The sequence below is a fragment of the Haemaphysalis longicornis genome, unplaced genomic scaffold, assembly GCF_048455015.1.
Source record: "Haemaphysalis longicornis isolate Haplotype H1 unplaced genomic scaffold, Haemaphysalis longicornis Haplotype H1 scaffold_2, whole genome shotgun sequence".
In the NCBI taxonomy this organism is placed as follows: domain Eukaryota; kingdom Metazoa; phylum Arthropoda; class Arachnida; order Ixodida; family Ixodidae; genus Haemaphysalis; species Haemaphysalis longicornis.
In genome coordinates, this window is record NW_027526295.1 from 76957816 (window position 1) to 76969931 (window position 12116).

A 12116-nucleotide genomic window follows, 5' to 3' on the forward strand; every position below is an offset into this window, starting at 1 on the left:
CGCCGCAACACATCACTCCATATCCTAGGGATCCCGTGACGTCGCACGAAGCCCTCAAGTCGCCGAACATTGCTGCGCGCACTTGGGGAACACTTTTGGAAACGATTGTGGCCTTGAGTCGTTGTGGTCACGCTGGCTAGACGTTGGGGAATGCTTCCGTTTGTCGCTCATTAGCCGCAGGTGCTCCGGAAGTGCGAAATGCCTGCTTTCACGACCTTCGAGGGGCAGATAGAAAGACGAGTCAGTCACAGGTAATCCGCCGCGCCCAACGAAGGGTGGAAAATCGGATAACTCGCCCGCTGCGCTGCGGCGAAGCATCATCTAGTGGTCCTTCCGCGCCCCGCCACCGCCAGGGGGCAAACGAAACTTGGTGGGGAAAAAAAAATAGAAACAACTCTTTGAACGCAAATTAATAAGGGACGTTTTAAAAAGCAAAAGAGGATGCCATCGGCACTCGGTGTTCCCAGGTGGTCTCCCTCCCAAGTACTGACCGAGCCCAATGCTGCTTAGCTTCGGTGATCGGACGAGAACCGGCGTATTCAGCATGGTATGGCCGATGGCGAATATCAAAGCCTTACGTGCCTTTTTATAACACATCACACCAACAACCATCATCTCTACCATTTCACCTGTTGTTCGGCAGGACACGCGGCCGCCGCAACACATCACTCCATATCCTAGGGATCCCGTGACGTCGCACGAAGCCCTCAAGTCGCCGAACATTGCTGCGCGCACTTGGGGAACACTTTTGGAAACGATTGTGGCCTTGAGTCGTTGTGGTCACGCTGGCTAGACGTTGGGGAATGCTTCCGTTTGTCGCAGATTAGCCGCAGGTGCTCCGGAAGTGCGAAATGCCTGCTTTCACGACCTTCGAGGGGCAGATAGAAAGACGAGTCAGTCACAGGTAATCCGCCGCGCCCAACGAAGGGTGGAAAATCGGATAACTCGCCCGCTGCGCTGCGGCGAAGCATCATCTAGTGGTCCTTCCGCGCCCCGCCACCGCCAGGGGGCAAACGAAACTTGGTGGGGAAAAAAAATAGAAACAACTCTTTGAACGCAAATTAATAAGGGACGTTTTAAAAAGCAAAAGAGGATGCCATCGGCACTCGGTGTTCCCAGGTGGTCTTCCTCCCAAGTACTGACCGAGCCCAATGCTGCTTAGCTTCGGTGATCGGACGAGAACCGGCGTATTCAGCATGGTATGGCCGATGGCGAATATCAAAGCCTTACGTGCCTTTTTATAACACATCACACCAACAACCAGCATCTCTACCATTTCACCTGTTGTTCGGCAGGACACGCGGCCGCCGCAACACATCACTCCATATCCTAGGGATCCCGTGACGTCGCACGAAGCCCTCAAGTCGCCGAAAATTGCTGCGCGCACTTGGGGAACACTTTTGGAAACGATTGTGGCCTTGAGTCGTTGTGGTCACGCTGGCTAGACGTTGGGGAATGCTTCCGTTTGTCGCACATTAGCCGCAGGTGCTCCGGAAGTGCGAAATGCCTGCTTTCACGACCTTCGAGGGGCAGATAGAAAGACGAGTCAGTCACAGGTAATCCGCCGCGCCCAACGAAGGGTGGAAAATCGGATAACTCGCCCGCTGCGCTGCGGCGAAGCATCATCTAGTGGTCCTTCCGCGCCCCGCCACCGCCAGGGGGCAAACGAAACTTGGTGGGGAAAAAAAAATAGAAACAACTCTTTGAACGCAAATTAATAAGGGACGTTTTAAAAAGCAAAAGAGGATGCCATCGGCACTCGGTGTTCCCAGGTGGTCTCCCTCCCAAGTACTGACCGAGCATAATGCTGCTTAGCTTCGGTGATCGGACGAGAACCGGCGTATTCAGCATGGTATGGCCGATGGCGAATATCAAAGCCTTACGTGCCTTTTTATAACACATCACACCAACAACCAGCATCTCTACCATTTCACCTGTTGTTCGGCAGGACACGCGGCCGCCGCAACACATCACTCCATATCCTAGGGATCCCGTGACGTCGCACGAAGCCCTCAAGTCGCCGAACATTGCTGCGCGCACTTGGGGAACACTTTTGGAAACGATTGTGGCCTTGAGTCGTTGTGGTCACGCTGGCTAGACGTTGGGGAATGCTTCCGTTTGTCGCACATTAGCCGCAGGTGCTCCGGAAGTGCGAAATGCCTGCTTTCACGACCTTCGAGGGGCAGATAGAAAGACGAGTCAGTCACAGGTAATCCGCCGCGCCCAACGAAGGGTGGAAAATCGGATAACTCGCCCGCTGCGCTGCGGCGAAGCATCATCTAGTGGTCCTTCCGCGCCCCGCCACCGCCAGGGGGCAAACGAAACTTGGTGGGGAAAAAAAAATAGAAACAACTATTTGAACGAAAATAATAAGGGACGTTTTAAAAAGCAAAAGAGGATGCCATCGGCACTCGGTGTTCCCAGGTGGTCTCCCTCCCAAGTACTGACCGAGCCCAATGCTGCTTAGCTTCGGTGATCGGACGAGAACCGGCGTATTCAGCATGGTATGGCCGATGGCGAATATCAAAGCCTTACGTGCCTTTTTATAACACATCACACCAACAACCAGCATCTCTACCATTTCACCTGTTGTTCGGCAGGACACGCGGCCGCCGCAACACATCACTCCATATCCTAGGGATCCCGTGACGTCGCACGAAGCCCTCAAGTCGCCGAACATTGCTGCGCGCACTTGGGGAACACTTTTGGAAACGATTGTGGCCTTGAGTCGTTGTGGTCACGCTGGCTAGACGTTGGGGAATGCTTCCGTTTGTCGCACATTAGCCGCAGGTGCTCCGGAAGTGCGAAATGCCTGCTTTCACGACCTTCGAGGGGCAGGTAGAAAGACGAGTCAGTCACAGGTAATCCGCCGCGCCCAACGAAGGGTGGAAAATCGGATAACTCGCCCGCTGCGCTGCGGCGAAGCATCATCTAGTGGTCCTTCCGCGCCCCGCCACCGCCAGGGGGCAAACGAAACTTGGTGGGGAAAAAAAAATAGAAACAACTCTTTGAACGCAAATTAATAAGGGACGTTTTAAAAAGCAAAAGAGGATGCCATCGGCACTCGGTGTTCCCAGGTGGTCTCCCTCCCAAGTACTGACCGAGCCCAATGCTGCTTAGCTTCGGTGATCGGACGAGAACCGGCGTATTCAGCATGGTATGGCCGATGGCGAATATCAAAGCCTTACGTGCCTTTTTATAACACATCACACCAACAACCAGCATCTCTACCATTTCACCTGTTGTTCGGCAGGACACGCGGCCGCCGCAACACATCACTCCATATCCTAGGGATCCCGTGACGTCGCACGAAGCCCTCAAGTCGCCGAACATTGCTGCGCGCACTTGGGGAACACTTTTGGAAACGATTGTGGCCTTGAGTCGTTGTGGTCACGCTGGCTAGACGTTGGGGAATGCTTCCGTTTGTCGCTCATTAGCCGCAGGTGCTCCGGAAGTGCGAAATGCCTGCTTTCACGACCTTCGAGGGGCAGATAGAAAGACGAGTCAGTCACAGGTAATCCGCCGCGCCCAACGAAGGGTGGAAAATCGGATAACTCGCCCGCTGCGCTGCGGCGAAGCATCATCTAGTGGTCCTTCCGCGCCCCGCCACCGCCAGGGGGCAAACGAAACTTGGTGGGGAAAAAAAAATAGAAACAACTCTTTGAACGCAAATTAATAAGGGACGTTTTAAAAAGCAAAAGAGGATGCCATCGGCACTCGGTGTTCCCAGGTGGTCTCCCTCCCAAGTACTGACCGAGCCCAATGCTGCTTAGCTTCGGTGATCGGACGAGAACCGGCGTATTCAGCATGGTATGGCCGATGGCGAATATCAAAGCCTTACGTGCCTTTTTATAACACATCACACCAACAACCATCATCTCTACCATTTCACCTGTTGTTCGGCAGGACACGCGGCCGCCGCAACACATCACTCCATATCCTAGGGATCCCGTGACGTCGCACGAAGCCCTCAAGTCGCCGAACATTGCTGCGCGCACTTGGGGAACACTTTTGGAAACGATTGTGGCCTTGAGTCGTTGTGGTCACGCTGGCTAGACGTTGGGGAATGCTTCCGTTTGTCGCAGATTAGCCGCAGGTGCTCCGGAAGTGCGAAATGCCTGCTTTCACGACCTTCGAGGGGCAGATAGAAAGACGAGTCAGTCACAGGTAATCCGCCGCGCCCAACGAAGGGTGGAAAATCGGATAACTCGCCCGCTGCGCTGCGGCGAAGCATCATCTAGTGGTCCTTCCGCGCCCCGCCACCGCCAGGGGGCAAACGAAACTTGGTGGGGAAAAAAAATAGAAACAACTCTTTGAACGCAAATTAATAAGGGACGTTTTAAAAAGCAAAAGAGGATGCCATCGGCACTCGGTGTTCCCAGGTGGTCTTCCTCCCAAGTACTGACCGAGCCCAATGCTGCTTAGCTTCGGTGATCGGACGAGAACCGGCGTATTCAGCATGGTATGGCCGATGGCGAATATCAAAGCCTTACGTGCCTTTTTATAACACATCACACCAACAACCAGCATCTCTACCATTTCACCTGTTGTTCGGCAGGACACGCGGCCGCCGCAACACATCACTCCATATCCTAGGGATCCCGTGACGTCGCACGAAGCCCTCAAGTCGCCGAAAATTGCTGCGCGCACTTGGGGAACACTTTTGGAAACGATTGTGGCCTTGAGTCGTTGTGGTCACGCTGGCTAGACGTTGGGGAATGCTTCCGTTTGTCGCACATTAGCCGCAGGTGCTCCGGAAGTGCGAAATGCCTGCTTTCACGACCTTCGAGGGGCAGATAGAAAGACGAGTCAGTCACAGGTAATCCGCCGCGCCCAACGAAGGGTGGAAAATCGGATAACTCGCCCGCTGCGCTGCGGCGAAGCATCATCTAGTGGTCCTTCCGCGCCCCGCCACCGCCAGGGGGCAAACGAAACTTGGTGGGGAAAAAAAAATAGAAACAACTCTTTGAACGCAAATTAATAAGGGACGTTTTAAAAAGCAAAAGAGGATGCCATCGGCACTCGGTGTTCCCAGGTGGTCTCCCTCCCAAGTACTGACCGAGCATAATGCTGCTTAGCTTCGGTGATCGGACGAGAACCGGCGTATTCAGCATGGTATGGCCGATGGCGAATATCAAAGCCTTACGTGCCTTTTTATAACACATCACACCAACAACCAGCATCTCTACCATTTCACCTGTTGTTCGGCAGGACACGCGGCCGCCGCAACACATCACTCCATATCCTAGGGATCCCGTGACGTCGCACGAAGCCCTCAAGTCGCCGAACATTGCTGCGCGCACTTGGGGAACACTTTTGGAAACGATTGTGGCCTTGAGTCGTTGTGGTCACGCTGGCTAGACGTTGGGGAATGCTTCCGTTTGTCGCACATTAGCCGCATGTGCTCCGGAAGTGCGAAATGCCTGCTTTCACGACCTTCGAGGGGCAGATAGAAAGACGAGTCAGTCACAGGTAATCCGCCGCGCCCAACGAAGGGTGGAAAATCGGATAACTTGCCCGCTGCGCTGCGGCGAAGCATCATCTAGTGGTCCTTCCGCGCCCCGCCACCGCCAGGGGGCAAACGAAACTTGGTGGGGAAAAAAAAATAGAAACAACTCTTTGAACGCAAATTAATAAGGGACGTTTTAAAAAGCAAAAGAGGATGCCATCGGCACTCGGTGTTCCCAGGTGGTCTCCCTCCCAAGTACTGACCGAGCCCAATGCTGCTTAGCTTCGGTGATCGGACGAGAACCAGCGTATTCAGCATGGTATGGCCGATGGCGAATATCAAAGCCTTACGTGCCTTTTTATAACACATCACACCAACAACCAGCATCTCTACCATTTCACCTGTTGTTCGGCAGGACACGCGGCCGCCGCAACACATCACTCCATATCCTAGGGATCCCGTGACGTCGCACGAAGCCCTCAAGTCGCCGAACATTGCTGCGCGCACTTGGGGAACACTTTTGGAAACGATTGTGGCGTTGAGTCGTTGTGGTCACGCTGGCTAGACGTTGGGGAATGCTTCCGTTTGTCGCACATTAGCCGCAGGTGCTCCGGAAGTGCGAAATGCCTGCCTTCACGACCTTCGAGGGGCAGATAGAAAGACGAGTCAGTCACAGGTAATCCGCCGCGCCCAACGAAGGGTGGAAAATCGGATAACTCGCCCGCTGCGCTGCGGCGAAGCATCATCTAGTGGTCCTTCCGCGCCCCGCCACCGCCAGGGGGCAAACGAAACTTGGTGGGGAAAAAAAAAATACAAACAACTCTTTGAACGCAAATTAATAAGGGACGTTTTAAAAAGCAAAAGAGGATGCCATCGGCACTCGGTGTTCCCAGGTGGTCTCCCTCCCAAGTACTGACCGAGCCCAATGCTGCTTAGCTTCGGTGATCGGACGAGAACCGGCGTATTCAGCATGGTATGGCCGATGGCGAATATCAAAGCCTTACGTGCCTTTTTATAACACATCACACCAACAACCAGCATCTCTACCATTTCACCTGTTGTTCGGCAGGACACGCGGCCGCCGCAACACATCACTCCATATCCTAGGGATCCCGTGACGTCGCACGAAGCCCTCAAGTCGCCGAACATTGCTGCACGCACTTGGGGAACACTTTTGGAAACGATTGTGGCCTTGAGTCGTTGTGGTCACGCTGGCTAGACGTTGGGGAATGCTTCCGTTTGTCGCACATTAGCCGCAGGTGCTCCGGAAGTGCGGAATGCCTGCTTTCAGGACCTTCGAGGGGCAGATAGAAAGACGAGTCAGTCACAGGTAATCCGCCGACCCAACGAAGGGTGGAAAATCGGATAACTCGCCCGCTGCGCTGCGGCGAAGCATCATCTAGTGGTCCTTCCGCGCCCCGCCACCGCCAGGGGGCAAACGAAACTTGGTGGGGAAAAAAAAAATAGAAACAAGTCTTTGAACGCAAATTAATAAGGGACGTTTTAAAAAGCAAAAGAGGATGCCATCGGCACTCGGTGTTCCCAGGTGGTCTCCCTCCCAAGTACTGACCGAGCCCAATGCTGCTTAGCTTCGGTGATCGGACGAGAACCGGCGTATTCACAATGGTATGGCCGATGGCGAATATCAAAGCCTTACGTGCCTTTTTATAACACATCACACCAACAACCAGCATCTCTACCATTTCACCTGTTGTTCGGCAGGACACGCGGCCGTCGCAACACATCACTCCATATCCTAGGGATCCCGTGACGTCGCACGAAGCCCTCAAGTCGCCGAACATTGCTGCGCGCACTTGGGGAACACTTTTGGAAACGATTGTGGCCTTGAGTCGTTGTGGTCACGCTGGCTAGACGTTGGGGAATGCTTCCGTTTGTCGCACATTAGCCGCAGGTGCTCAGGAAGTGCGAAATGCCTGCTTTCACGACCTTCGAGGGGCAGATAGAAAGACGAGTCAGTCACAGGTAATCCGCCGCGCCCAACGAAGGGTGGAAAATCGGATAACTCGCCCGCTGCGCTGCGGCGAAGCATCATCTAGTGGTCCTTCCGCGCCCCGCCACCGCCAGGGGGCAAACGAAACTTGGTGGGGAAAAAAAAAATAGAAACAACTCTTTGAACGCAAATTAATAAGGGACGTTTTAAAAAGCAAAAGATGATGCCATCGGCACTCGGTGTTCCCAGGTGGTCTCCCTCCCAAGTACTGACCGAGCCCAATGCTGCTTAGCTTCGGTGATCGGACGAGAACCGGCGTATTCAGCATGGTATGGCCGATTTTTTTTTTCTTTATTGCAAAACTCAACAAGAGCACTTCAAAACAGCATTTTTCTCAATGTAAGAAACAATCACTTCACAACCACAAAATGATATTTACATTCCAGTGGACTTTCATTTCAATCAATTTGTTACATAAATCCAGAACATCATCGTCATAACACATTTTTAACACTTCACGGACCTTGCACACGTTTTCAATAAAATAACCATGAACGGATCGGGCATTTACATCATTATGCCGTACCGCTAGCCTGCTCTGCCATATTGCGTGCAACCCCAGAAGAAAAATGAGGTCGTACGGGATTACATCTGGTTGTAACTCGAGATAGCGGATGCCTTGAGCAGTCAAAGGTAGTTCTTTCTTAATTGTTCTCTGGAGGACGTCCCAGAAGAAAACTGCGTCCCAGCAGTCCAGAAAAACATGTTCTATGGTCTCTGGTTTCTCACACAGGTAGCAGTCAGGACCCCATGGCAGGTAAACTCCCCTCCTCTCCTGCCATGTCATGACAGGAAGAGTGTTCGTATGCAGGTTGAAAAAGAAAGACTTAATCCCACCAGGAACAGCCATTTTCTTCACTCTCTTTAGCACGTCAGGCCGGTGTCTACTCTTATACCTGGAGCGATATACTGGTTCTGGAAACAGGGTTTCCACTAAATCCCGAGATAGTCTTTTACGGGTCACAGTAGAAAGATAGTCTAATGAGAAACGCACCGACAAGAAACGAAAAGCTGACACCACTTCACGCAGGCACCCGCCTCCTCTGTACTATATATAATCTACAGTGGACACAACATAATCAGGTAGTGCCGAGGCCAACAGGATTTGCAAGCATGTGCGAACAAATGGGTCCGACTGGTCCCTTAGATACAAAAATCTTGACACTACCTGCTTGACAAACAGGTGTGAAAGCCCCAGACCCCCGTCCCCAAGTCTTCTAAACAAATTACTACGGCTCGTCCGCTCAAACGAAGACTGCCAGACAAACACTGCAAATACTCGGTGGAACTTTTGTACATTGACTCTGGCACATGACAAAACCTGCATAACGTACCAGAGCCTGGCTACTAGAAACGTGTTACAGACGGTTGCCCGCGCAAAAATTGACAACTGCCTCCCTCCCCACGATAACGTGCTCGCACGCACCTCCTGAACCCTCTCCCCCCAGTAGGCTGTGTTTTCCTTATAACGGTCTAAAGGCACGCCCAAATACTTGGATGGCGTGGTGAACCACTGCATACCCCCATAAACCGACGGTGTTTCCTCCCATTCACCGTGCCACAGGCCTACACATTTGCTCAAATTGACCTTGCTACCTGTGACTTCACAAAATCTCTGTGTCAGGGACAGGGTGTTTTGAACGCTTTCTTTGTCCGCGCAAAAGAAAGCCACGTCGTCAGCGTACGCCAGAACTTTTACCTCGCACGCTTGAACGCAAAAGCCTCGGATACTGCCACTGGCAATTACCCTGGCACACAATGGCTCTAGATAAAGAGCGAAAAGCAGGGGACTCAATGGACATCCTTGTCTCACCGAGGAGTAAACACTTATCTGTTCTGTAAGTTTCTTGTTAACTATGATGTTGGTGGTACAGTTATTGTACGCCATCCTTATCCCTTTGGTGACAACGGATCCTACTTTAACATGCTCCAGAATAGAAAAGAGAACGCTATGACACACGCGGTCAAAGGCTTTCTCAAGGTCTACCTGTACCATAGCTACAGTGCGATGGTCTGCATCGAAGTACTCGAGGATACTTCGAGCCACATGAATGTTTGAAAAGATTGTTCTGCCCTTAATTCCGCATGTTTGATGCGGGCCTATTATCCCTGTTATGACACTTTGTAATCTGCTGGCCAAGACTTTCATGAGTACTTTATAATCTGTGTTGGTCAACGTAATTGGTCTGTACCCTGTAACTTTAATTAATATTTCTGGCGTTTCCCCCTTCGGAATCAAAACCGTGTGAGCCCTGGAAAAGGAAGGAGGCAGACGGCCAAGCTCAAAAGATTCCTTAAGCACTCCATGAAGGAGACCCGCAACTTCCCCTTTAAACTTCTTATAAAACAATGAACTGATCCCGTCAGGTCCTGGTGATTTACCCGAGTTCAAGTTGCCGATAGCCTCTTCGATTTCGCTCAGGGTGATCTCCCTTTCCATCATTTCAGTACTTTCACTATCCAGTTGCGGCAGTACGTTCAAAAACTCTGTTTCGAAACCGTTTTCGGTCGGGTTCTTCAGTGCAAAAAGTTCCTGATAATATTGGGTGAAAGCTTGCGCTATTTCCGCCTCATCCCTAGTTAAAACACCTGCCCATTCTATTTCGCCAATATCTTGTTTGCGTGCATGACGCTTTTCGTCGGCTATGGCCCGCTTTGTTGGCTGCTCACCCGCCAGATATTTTTCAGCTCGTGCTCTCACTGCGGCTCCTTTGTATTTATCTATATCTATCCTTTCGAGCTCTCGTTTTGTTTTATTTATATCCTCAATAAATATTCCCGGCCGCTTTGTTTCTTCTTCAATTAAAGATTTTAGATTGCGGCGTAGGAGTGTTTCCTCCTGTATATCACTTCTTCTTATCATACTAGATCTTTGTATGGCCATTAGTTTAACTTTTTGTTTAAAGCACTCCCATGCTTCGCTTTTACTATTACAATTTCTACCGTAGTCGTTATCGCAGTAATTTTTAACACTACCAACAAACTCTTTATCCTCAAGCAGCTTCGCGTTGATTTTCCACAAGGACCAGTTAAACTTCTGACTACGCTTGATTTTATCCCCTAGGGATACCGCTACCAAACAATGGTCGCTAAAAGACACTTCTTCAACTTTATATTCGTGACAACAAGGCACCAATTCAGCGGAGACATAAATGCGGTCTAAACGCGCATGACTCGCGCCCTGGAAGTGTGTATAATGTACCGTTTTCGCTTCTTCGCCTACCAATGCCACATCTTCCAGACCACAGTCTCCCACGATTTTGGCAAGCAGCTTCGCGCTGCGATCTACAGCCGCGTCCTGATTTGACCGATCTTTAAGCTCGCACACACAATTAAAGTCTCCTAGTATTATTAACACTCTTTCGGTTTCAAGGTAGTTTTCTATACTTTCAAAAAAAGTGTATCGCGCAGCAGGTTTTGTCGGCGCATATAAACACATAACTCTAAACTCACTGTCAGCATAAATGAAATCACACAAAACAAATCTACCATCCTTACAGCTGACTACATTTTGAATCCCTACTTCTAACGACTTCCTAATTAACAGGCAACACCCAGCTGAAAATCCAGACGAGTGGCTCACTGCAACCATGAAATTTTCAACAAATGGCTCAACCATGCTGTCTGTGTGTGCTTCGGTTTCAACTTTAGTTTCCTGTATGCCAAGAATGTCTATCTGATTATTATTAATTAAGGAAGACACACTGTTTCGTCTCTTTTTAGAACCCAACCCTCTGACGTTAAGCGTCCCTATTTTTAAAGGTGCTTTCAGCTCAAGATTCATTTAAAAAGTAAAAAACAGCCCACGAAACCACGCGAAAAGGAGAGGCAAACAAACACCACTGAACTCACTCTAGCCACCATACGCCAGAACCAATTTGTCCCCTCACTCGTTCACTGGCGGCGGTCTCCCACTGCCTCCATCATCAGGTTTTCGTTCGCGGGTCAGTGAAGTGGATCGTTGCGAGAGGCTTCCAAATTTCTTTTTCCTCCCCACCACCTTCCAATCGTTTTCCAAACGCCGCAGCCGCTGAGCCGCGAGAGCTTCTTCGCCCGCGTCGCGGGGCCTTTTCGCAGAAGCCTGTGTGGCATCCATGGCCCCCTCCGAGCTGCTCCCTTCTTCCTCACTGTTTTCGGACTCGGCCAGAATGGCGTCCTTCTCGTTCTCTTTCATCTCGTCCACTTCTTGGGTTGTTTCCTCCTTCTTTCTTCCGGCTTCCTCACCAACTTGCTCGGTCCCTTCTGCTGGGGCAGCCATCTTGGGAGCCGACTCATTGTTCGCTGCCAGGGGGGCCAGCACGCCATCGCCGTCTCCGCCGCTGCCCGTGCTGCTGGTTGACACCGGCGCCATGCTTGCCGCTCGCTCGGCTTCCTCCTGATCCATAAGATCTGGGGCGACCTCATTCACGCGACGGTTTCCCGTCACGTTCGCGTAAGTACGAACACAATCCTGCCGCACGTGCCCGAAAACGCGGCACTTCGAGAACTGCGGCGTCGCACAGTCACGCCGAATGTGTCCCCGCATCCCACACCGCAGGCATGTAGGGGCTCGGCCCGGCACTACACACAACACCACACCGTCTCCGTACTGGATGAGTTCTGGAAGAGAGTCCGGCACGACCCCCTCCCGCAGGGTCATTCTGACGGTGCGGGTTG

At 51.6% G+C, this 12116-nt stretch overlaps 9 non-coding genes and 3 pseudogenes across 9 annotated transcripts; all 12 read right to left on the reverse strand.

The window, feature by feature from the left end:
* Window positions 1-442: 442 nt before the first annotated feature.
* On the reverse strand, window positions 443-561 carry LOC144171289 (5S ribosomal RNA). The gene has a single exon (XR_013322951.1). It is a non-coding gene; the product is annotated as a 5S ribosomal RNA (ribosomal RNA).
* A 533-nt stretch (window positions 562-1094) lies between these two features.
* LOC144171097 (5S ribosomal RNA) lies at window positions 1095-1213 on the reverse strand. Its single transcript, XR_013322828.1, has one exon. It is a non-coding gene; the product is annotated as a 5S ribosomal RNA (ribosomal RNA).
* A 534-nt stretch (window positions 1214-1747) lies between these two features.
* On the reverse strand, window positions 1748-1866 carry LOC144171178 (5S ribosomal RNA; annotated as a pseudogene).
* A 533-nt stretch (window positions 1867-2399) lies between these two features.
* LOC144171291 (5S ribosomal RNA) lies at window positions 2400-2518 on the reverse strand. Its single transcript, XR_013322952.1, has one exon. It is a non-coding gene; the product is annotated as a 5S ribosomal RNA (ribosomal RNA).
* A 534-nt stretch (window positions 2519-3052) lies between these two features.
* Window positions 3053-3171, reverse strand: LOC144170971 (5S ribosomal RNA). Its single transcript, XR_013322706.1, has one exon. It is a non-coding gene; the product is annotated as a 5S ribosomal RNA (ribosomal RNA).
* A 534-nt stretch (window positions 3172-3705) lies between these two features.
* On the reverse strand, window positions 3706-3824 carry LOC144170972 (5S ribosomal RNA). Its single transcript, XR_013322707.1, has one exon. It is a non-coding gene; the product is annotated as a 5S ribosomal RNA (ribosomal RNA).
* A 533-nt stretch (window positions 3825-4357) lies between these two features.
* On the reverse strand, window positions 4358-4476 carry LOC144171098 (5S ribosomal RNA). The gene has a single exon (XR_013322829.1). It is a non-coding gene; the product is annotated as a 5S ribosomal RNA (ribosomal RNA).
* Window positions 4477-5010: 534 nt separating this feature from the next.
* LOC144171179 (5S ribosomal RNA) lies at window positions 5011-5129 on the reverse strand (annotated as a pseudogene).
* Window positions 5130-5663: 534 nt separating this feature from the next.
* Window positions 5664-5782, reverse strand: LOC144171083 (5S ribosomal RNA). Its single transcript, XR_013322814.1, has one exon. It is a non-coding gene; the product is annotated as a 5S ribosomal RNA (ribosomal RNA).
* Window positions 5783-6317: 535 nt separating this feature from the next.
* LOC144170973 (5S ribosomal RNA) lies at window positions 6318-6436 on the reverse strand. Its single transcript, XR_013322708.1, has one exon. It is a non-coding gene; the product is annotated as a 5S ribosomal RNA (ribosomal RNA).
* Window positions 6437-6970: 534 nt separating this feature from the next.
* On the reverse strand, window positions 6971-7089 carry LOC144171145 (5S ribosomal RNA). Its single transcript, XR_013322874.1, has one exon. It is a non-coding gene; the product is annotated as a 5S ribosomal RNA (ribosomal RNA).
* A 535-nt stretch (window positions 7090-7624) lies between these two features.
* Window positions 7625-7743, reverse strand: LOC144171170 (5S ribosomal RNA; annotated as a pseudogene).
* Between the last annotated feature and the right edge of the window lie 4373 nt (window positions 7744-12116).